Raw genomic sequence first — 10,094 nt, forward strand, 5'->3', positions numbered from 1 at the left:
AAAACATATAAAATATGATTTTAAGTTTAATATAAATTTATTATTTTGCTTTTAATTGAACTTAATATATTTTTTTGTCTATTATTTGAGTTAATCTAGTAAAAAATATAATAATAAAATATAATTTTTATAAATTAAGAAAATAAAATTAAGTTGAAATCAAATATTTTTATAAATAATTTTATTTAATAGAGATTAGTTTCATTAAATTTAATTTGTGACGAGATTTTCAAATTTTTTTCATATATTTAATAGTTTTAGTTAATAGTGAAATATTTGGACATGACACGTTAACATGACACGAATTAGACACGGACCGAAAATAACACGACACGATAACACAAAATAATAAAAAGGTGTTAATGTTAAAATAATTCTAACACGAACATAAGATGACACAATACGAACAAGACTTGACCCACCATGACGCCCATCCCTATTGATGACTCATAACCCATAATGAATAAAATAAAATAAAAAGAAAATTGCATATATATGATACAACCAAATAGAAATTATAAAATTATAAAAAACTTTATCACTTTAATTATTAAAGTTGATAAACTTTATTACTAATTTGTATTGTTTTGGAAGGTACCACTGAATTGCAATTTTCCCATAAAAAAATAAGCATGTAACATAAGTGTAAAAAATTATTATGAAAAATAATAGAGATTTCAAAATTTTTACTAAATTTTCTATCAAATATCTCATGTGAGTGTTAGATCTATATCATATGAGTCTTATGTAAGCTCCACACTCATTAGAGGCATTTGATAAAAGTTCTGGGTTCTCTAAAAATTGCTCAATTATTATGTGGTTCTACAAAAGTAGATACACCACATCATTTTATCAATTCACATTTTAAAATACTATCATAAAAGTAATAAATTCTATTTCATAAACAAATAACTATCAAACCAAACCATTATATGAATTTACATTAGGACCAAATACATCATTTTATCAATTCACATCTCTTATATTATCTTTTAAAATACTATCATAAAAGTAATAAGTTCTATTTCATAAACAAATAACTATCAAATTAAGCCATTATTTGAATTTACATTAGGACCAAATAACTTTGTTTTTTGTTTATATGGCAAATTACATTTTCTTCCATTAAAGATCGGAGAGATAATAGCTAGTTCTATAATTTTAACATAATTATATCAATCCCCTTATAATAAGGTTAAAATGATCAAAATTAATTTTGATAGTGTAAAATATATATATCAATATATAAGAGATGAAAATATATATATATATATATATATAAATCTTCTATGCAATTAACAAAGTATTGATGTAACGATTGATATCAATTTAATTGTGTCAAAATCATATAATTTATTGTATTTTCTCTAAAATTTAAGAGAGATCCATATAATTTACCTTTATTTGTATGGTGGTGTTCCACATGTCTACTCATAGGGGAAAAAAAAAATCAAAAATAAAGATATAAATTATAAATTATCAAAAGGTACATCAATGTTACATAATATCTTACTAACAATCATACTAAAAGCATTTATTTTTAAATATCATTTGAGTCAATATTTTGAAAATCAGACTGGTGAGTGAATTGAAAAAGTGACTGGACGGACGGGTCATTGGTTCAACTACAGGTGAATCGGAATTGAACCGTGATATCATAATTATGTCATAAATATATTAAAATTTATAAATATAAATATAGATATTAAAATTATAAAAATAATAAATAATAAATAATTGCAAAAAAAATTATTTTTTAAAAATCATTTTACATTTTTTATGCATTGATTTTTAATAAAAATAATTAAGATAATAATAAATATATAGTATATATCTTATTATAAACAATTATGTTGATGGCATAATAGTTTGAGTGCTTGCTTTGTATGCACTTTGATGGCATAATAGTTTGATAGTTATTTGTTTATGAAATAGAACTTATTACTTTTTTAAAATCTCGTGTATAATTTCGATCAGTGTCAATAGTAAAGTTATTATTCTTAACAGAAGAAGCCAATTTCCTTCATTTCATACCTATCAAAAAGTATACAGTTTCTACTTAGAAAATTATTTTGTTTTTGGTCAATCAATGGGATTAATTACAAATATGAGAATAAATATATCAATTTAGACAATTATTGTTCAACAACCCAACAAACCCCACAATTATAAAAAAAAAAATAAAAATCAGTGTTTAGTTTGAAAAAAAAAATCAAATTAATAATAAATTTTAAAAATTTTAATTATTAAGACCATAAATTTTTTCATATATATGCAATTATTTTTTAATAGTACAACTGATTTTTAATTTTCACAGTAAACAAAACAAGCCCAACAGCTATCACAAAAAATAGATAAATAATCCAATCCAACTTCTATAAATAATATTTGCCTATAATAATAATTGACCACCTGAGAAATAATCAAAGGGACTTTTCCCTATTAGAGTTCTTTTTATTAAAAAATTAAATAATTAGACCAAAATCCAACTGATTTTCTAAATTAGGAAAAAAGCGTGATTGTTATTAATAGTTTTTAAAAGCGTTATTATTAATCACATTTTTTTAGTTGAATGTAAACACTTGAAATGTTATTCCGCGTGTAATAGAAAACACTATTAGTAATTGATATGGGTAAACCTATAAAGATTATAATCAATCATTTGGAGCCTAATACATAACTCAAATGCTAAAGTCCAACACTGCTGAAGCCCCATGCAGCAATAAGAACCAATGACATCAAGATACATGGCGAGAGAAGAGCAAGCCACATCAGCAGACAAAGATCTGCAAAGTTATTGCCGCACATCGCTATTAATGAGGCCCCTTACAGCATTTATTGCGATAACCCCTCTCCGTCGGAAAAGAACGCCATCAACATGAACAAGGTAAGGTAGAGCATAGACTTTCGGCCAAGGTGACAAATTGGAAGGGACAACGAAATGATTACCAGAGGATATAAGCAAAGGTTGAAGACAGAAAGAAGGTTAAGCTTTCTATCTCTAATTCATCGCTATACTCCACTTCTCTCTCTAACTTGCTCGTCGGAGGGTTCGCTGGGGGACTCTCCGTTCCTCGTTGAACTCTTGTGCAGGTCTTCGGGTGGGCTTAGTCACTCGGATACTGGCCAAATGAGCATGGATCAGTCCGACCCGTTCCACTTGGAACGAACTGTATCATCAGTTGGCGCCGTCTGTGGAAAGTTTTCTTTCGCGCGCCAGTTGTGTTCATTGTTGCCGGAGACCCTCTCTCCATAACCCCCTCCTACCACCTGTGAAGGTGGATGGTCACAACTAGATCCATTGCTTCTCACCCCAATGTTGCCGACCATCAAGCCGACTCTCCCAATCCAAACAACCCACCACAGTATTTCACCGAGCTCACCAATAGCATTAACCGCCTGGCCGAGCAAAACCAAGCCCTGATTAATGCTTTCTTCCAAAGAAACCTTCCTATGCCTCCTCCACCACCTCTAGATATCCTACACAACCAAGAGCGAGCCCCGAGCCATACTATCCAACAGCCTAATCCACCCAACTTGGAAGGCTGGCGACCATCTCCCCCAGATATAAATCCACCACTCCGCGTTCCACATCCATCGGTCTTGGAACCAACCCCTGAAGGAGAGGCCAGTAGCGTCCAGCCCCCGCTGCCCTTCGGTGGTGACAACATTTCTCTCTCGGATGCAGAACTCCGAGCCATGAAGCTCCAGCTCCAACTCCAAGGAGTCATGCAACACATACAGCATAAATCCTCCACCACAGCCAACTCACCATTTGTCGCCTCCATCCGGGACAAACCTCTACCCCCTAAGTTCAAAATACCCACCATCGATTCTTTTGATGGTATGGCGGATCCAGTCGACCACTTGGAGACCTATAGAACCCTCATGATCCTCCATGCATTCCTTGACGAAATCACGTGTTGGGTTTTTCCCATGACACTCAAGGGGTCAGCTCGACTTTGGTTTAGTCAATTGCCAGCAGACTCTGTCTCCACTTTCCAGCACCTCAGTGACTTCTTCCTCAACTATTTCATTGGAGCTCAGCGCCAGCGACGTCTAGCAACCCAACTCCTCAACATCCGTCAGACCGCGGGGGAGTCACTGCGCAGTTTCGTTACCTGTTTCAACATCGAAGCCTTACAGGTAGCGGAAAACGATGACAAGGTCATCTTTACGGCTTTCATGGCTGGTCTACGGTCGTCTGACTTCCTTTTCTCCTTCTCTAAAAACCCCCCGACCTCTATGGCAATCCTATTCTCCAAAGCCCCAAAATACATGAATGCCGAAGATTCCCTAGCCGCTCGCCAAGACCCTACAGCAAAAAACCCGATCCCCCGGGAAAAGCGAAAAGACTCAGAAACCAGAAATACCCAGTATAATAACCCAACAAGTTAGTATACCGACCGACCCCCCCGAGCCGACCGGTCGGCACCAGCCCGACCGCTTGGGTGGTTCGAGTGGTACACATCTCTCAATTCCCCCATGGAGCAAGTCCTCAATCAGATTCAACGGGACCACCCCCTAAAATGGAACCAACCATCACAGACTCCTTCCAGTCGGAGAGACCAGTCTAAATATTGCCGTTTTCACCAGGACCACTGCTATAATACCGAGGAGTGTGTTAACCTCAAAGATCAAGTCGAGGGCTTGATTCGTCAAGGACGTCTCAGTCGATTCACGGATACTCGTCATCAGCAGAGGCCACGGACTGAACCCATCAGAAACAACTGCCGGTGCACCCCTCCCCGACAACCAGCACAACCTAACCAAGGTCATGATCGCCCTCCACAGCAACCTCGGGCACAAAGTAACCCCGCCCCACCTGTAGGAGAAATCAGAGTTATTTCCTGTGGGCTTGCTTGTGGAGGACCATCCCGCTCGACTCAGCAGGCAGAACTCAAAAAAATAAGGCAGGGCTCAGACAAAGAAGTTGCCACATTGGACCGATCCCCCAAACAGCCCCGGCAGTGGACCGAGCCTATCACCTTTATGGACGCAGACTGCACAGGCATCCATTACCCCCATGACGACCCTCTCGTCATTTCCGCTCTTCTCTCTAATTACAAGGTCAGACGGGCTCTCGTCGACAACGGCAGTTCTTCAGACATCATCTTCCTCAATTGCTTCCGCCAGCTCAAGATCGGGAAAGAACGTTTGTCTCTTCTCCAAACCCCTTTGGTCGGTTTTACTGGCGACCGGGTGACGTCCATCGGCTCCATCGATCTTCCCATCATAATCAGCGAGTACCCACGGTAGACCACAAAGTTACTCACCTTCCTTATTGTTGACTGCCCCTCTGCCTACAACATCATCCTTGGCTGCACCGCCCTAAATGCTTTCCAAGCTATCACATCCACTTACCACCTTGCCATCAAGTTCCCCACTGATCTTGGGGTCAAGACAGTAAGGGGAGAGCAGACCATGGCCAGAGAATGTTATGTCGCCTCACTTAAAGAAGTCAAGCTGAAGAAGGCTATGATCATTGAAGGACTCGATGTCAGAGATGAGGATGAGCTGGTTAGGGGGGAACTAGTGGAAGAGCTTGTTGAGGTCCTCATCGATCTCACCAATCCAACAAAAACTGCCAAGATCGGTAGCCAACTATCCACCCAGGCAAATGTCGACCTTACCGCCCTCCTGATCAAGCACAAAGATGTATTTGCTTGGACCCACTCCGATATGTCAGGTATCGACCCCTCCTTCATAACCCATCACCTCAGCATTGAATCCCATTTCCGACCCTTTCGCCAGAAGCAGCGCATCTTTCATCCAGAGCGCAACACTCTCATTGCCGCAGAAGTAGATAAGCTCCTTGAGACACAATTCATCACGAACGTGGACTACCCTAGATGGTTGTCAAACGTGGTCCTGGTCCGTAAGAACAACGGTAAATGGAGACTCTGTGTCGACTACTCCAACCTCAACCGAGCTTGCCCCAAAGACAGCTATCCCCTTCCTCGCATAGATCTGCTAGTTGACACCACAGCCGGTCATCAAATGCTCAGCTTCATGGATGCCTTATCTGGGTACAACCAAATTCTGATGCACTCGTCTGATCGGGAACACACATCCTTCATCACCGACCATAGTACCTATCACTACTGTGTGATGCCATTTGGGTTGAAGAATGCTGGGGCCACCTACCAACGGTTAGTCAATGCTATCTTTCATCATCAGATAGACCGGAACATGGAAGTATATGTTGACGACATGCTAGTCAAGAGCAAGCTCTCCACTGATCATCTGGCTGACCTGCGAGAGACCTTTGCCACCCCACGAAAGTACCAAATGAAGCTCAATCCGGAGAAATGCGCCTTCGGCGTAGGATTTGGAAAGTTTATGGGTTTCATGGTCAGTTAGCGGGGCATTGAAGCTAACCCCGAAAAGATCAAGGCCTTGATTGAAATGCAGTCACCTAGAACGGTTAAGGAGGTTCAAAGACTTACTAGCCGAGTTGCCGCCCTCAACCGCTTCATTTCTCGCGCAATGGACAAGTGCCTCCCCTTCTTTAAAGTTCTTCGGCAAACTTTTGAGTGGACGGCCGAGTCCGAAGAAGCCTTTCAACAACTGAAACAGTGCATGGCCAATCCCCTATCCTTTCTCAGGCAATCACGGGTGAACCCCTCTTCCTCTATTTAGCCGTGTCAAACACCGCAGTAAGTGCAGTTCTCATCAGGGAAGACAGCTCCGTCCAACTGCCGGTCTACTACATCAGTCGGGCTCTCAAGGGAGCGGAACAGAATTACCCATTGTTAGAAAAAATGTCCTTGGCTTTGGTCACCGCCTTCAGACGACTCTGTCCTTATTTCTAAGCCCATTCCATAGTGGTCCTCACTGATCAACCATTGAAAAAGATCATGCAACAACCAGAGCTCTCTAGCAGACTTATGCAATGGTCGGTCGAACTCAACCAGTTTGATATCTACTACCGGCCTCGGACAGCGATTAAGGGGCAGGTTGTTGCCGATTTCATCTTGGAATTCACTAATCTCATCCCAACCACAGCTCCTCCATCCCCACCAATCCCTACCGAACTAGAAGACCTTCACTCTTGGACCCTCAATGTCGACAGATTATCCCACAAGGAAAGCAGTGGGGCTGGTCTCATCCTCACCGCCCCTGAGGGTGGTTATTTCAAATGTGCCCTCCGTTTCTTCTTCGATGAAGCAATAATGAAGCCAAATATGAGGCGTTGATTGCAGGTCTCCGCCTCGCCAGAGATATTGGTGTCAGCCATATCCAAGTGTTCAGAGATTCCCAGCTCATTGTTGGTCAAATCACGGGTTCGATGCCAAAGATGACACAATGTGGGCTTATAGGGATATTGCACTCCCTCTCGCTCGCCTCTTCACCAGTTTCCATATCAAGCACATCCCTCAGACCGAAAACTCCAAGGCAGATGAAATGGCTCAGTTGGCTTCGGCAGACCAGTCAGACCTCAGCCACGGTGTCCGCCTCAAGTACCTGACTCACCCTGCCATTTCCTTAAACCAGCAGCAAGTCTACATTCTCCAAAATGAACCTATCCCCTAGGCGGCCGATATCTCTCTATTCTTGACAACGGGAGAACTGCCAGCCGACAAATAACAAGCCGCCAAAGTCAGGGCCCGATCGTCCAACTACATTATTATCGGCGACCTCTTGTACAAACGTAGTTTTTCATGCCCATACCTCAGATGTCTCAATCCTGCTCAAGCAACCTACGTGATAAGGGAAATCCATGAGGGTATCTGTGGTAATCATTCAGGCGCCCGGTCCCTAGCCCACAAAATACTTCGCACTGGTTATTTCTGTCATACTCTTAATTAGGAAGCGACAGACTTCGTGCTCAAATGTGATAAGTGCCAGCGTTTTGCCAACATTCCTCATGCTCCTCCTACAGAATTAATCACGCTTTGCAGTCCCTACCTATTCGCCAAATGAGGGATCGACCTAGTTGGCCCATTTCCCACTGGCCGAGGCCAAACCAAATTTGCTATTGTCACCATTGATTACTTCACTAAATGGGTGGAGGCAGAACCCCTTGCCACAATTACCGAGCGGAACACAACCAGATTCATTTGGCAGTCGATTGTATGCAGATTTGGCATCCCTCAAGCCATCGTCTTCGACAACAGCAAACAATTCGACAATACTAAGTTCAGGAAATTCTGTGCAGAGCTTCGAATCCAGTCATGTTTCTCTTCCCTAGGTCATCCCCAAGCCAATGGCCAAGTCGAGGTCACAAACCGTTCTCTTCTAAAGATCATCAAAACCAAGTTGGAAGCTGCTAAGGGACTCTGGGCTGAGGAACTACCGAATGTACTCTAGGCCTACCTCACTACCGCTCAAACTCCCACTGGGGAGACCCCATTTCGCTTAACATACGGCATTGAGGCGGTCATCCCAGTGGAAATCGGTCTTCCTACTCCAAGGGTTCTACATCTGAATCTGGAACTAACTGAAGAGTGCGTCGGGCAGACCTGGACCTAATTGAAGAGCTCCAAGAAACCACTACAGTCAGACGGGCCTCATACCAATAGAAAATTAGAACACACTACAATCGCAAAGTCCGACCGAGGGAATTCGCAGTGGGGGATCTTGTTTTGCGAGAAGCAACTTGTACCACCAAAATTCTGACTGAGGGTAAACTGGTAGCCAAGTGGGAAGGACCTTACGTTGTGAAAACCAGACCTCGTCCGGGTACTTACCGACTTCAAGATATGGAAGGTTGAGACCTCCCCCATCCTTGGAACGCTGAGCATTTGAAGTGTTATTTTCAATAAAAGTTGTATTTTTACATTGATCAATCGCTGTATTTTCTTTTTGACAATCTACGCACTTGCATGCTCTCATTCTCTCCTCATATGGTGTAAATTTATGATCAAATGGGCTGCACTTTGTATGACAACAAGCTTCTATCTCAGTTATTTATGCAGTGTTTCAATAACGCCTTGATTGCAGCCTCAGCTAGACTGAGCATGAAGAGCGACCGAGTCACGTAAAACCTCAGCCAGACTGAGCATAAAGAGCTCAGCCAGACTGAGTTACTTAAAGCCTCAGCCAGTATGAGTCGCCATTACCACTTTATGATCGTGGCATAGTTGCCATCCTTAGTCAAATTCCGGTTCAACGTTTTCCAAGTCAGACTGGCTCCTTGCTGGGTCATGATTCACAACTTCATTCTGCATTGAGGTTTTCTTACAATTTAAACCTCACTCTGCATTGAGGTTTTCTTACATTTTAAACTTCACACTGCATTGAGGTTTTTTTACATTTTAAACTTCACTCTACATTGAGGTTTTCTTACATCTTATACTTCACAATGATTTATACACAAACCCTGTGCAAGTCACCATTCTCATTTATTCACAATGATTTACAGAATTACAAACATGAAAACAACAATGTGCCAAACACAATTCATAATTTTATTTATTCACAAGTTTATACATAAGTCTATTACAGAAATTCCAAAAAAAAAAAAAAAAAAACAACAACAACAACAACAACAACCCAACCTCCAAGCACAAATTTTGTCCAAACCATTTACTCCTCTTCACTTGAGACGAGGTCTTCTTCTTCAACACCCTCGTCTAGGGGGGTCTGGGCCACGTCGTCTTCATCAATCTTTACACCGCTAAGGTCCAAGTCTGGGAACAGCTCTTCTGCTTTGCGTTTAAACATCTTCCAGGCTGCTGTCCCAGTACTCAGCCATCTCGTGTTTGTAGAAGTCCGACCGCTGGAAGCTCTGGATTACTTCTTCTTCACTCCTGCTCTCAGCGGTCGCTTTGGACGGACCAGCCCCCCAGCCGCCTCCCTTGCCAAGTTACTGGCGATCGTAGCATCGATCGCCATCTGAAAGTCAGTAGACCTCTTGAATTGTTCTACTGCAGCGATGCATAAGTCGGGGTATGCTGCCCTCTCAGAGGCTGCCTTGGTCTTCTCTTCCCCTAACTCCTTCTCCAACCTCGCCTTCTTCTCCATTGACTTGGCCCGCTCGTCCGCCAACGTCCTCTCCAGCTCAACAATTTTTAGATCCAACTCTTCTTTCTCTTTGATTGACTGAGCTCGAAGATCTTCGTTGCTAGACATGGCCTCCTCCCACCGAT

This window comes from Camellia sinensis, chromosome 10, assembly GCF_055761805.1.
Source record: "Camellia sinensis isolate YWXY chromosome 10, ASM5576180v1, whole genome shotgun sequence".
Classification (NCBI taxonomy): Eukaryota; Viridiplantae; Streptophyta; class Magnoliopsida; order Ericales; family Theaceae; genus Camellia; species Camellia sinensis.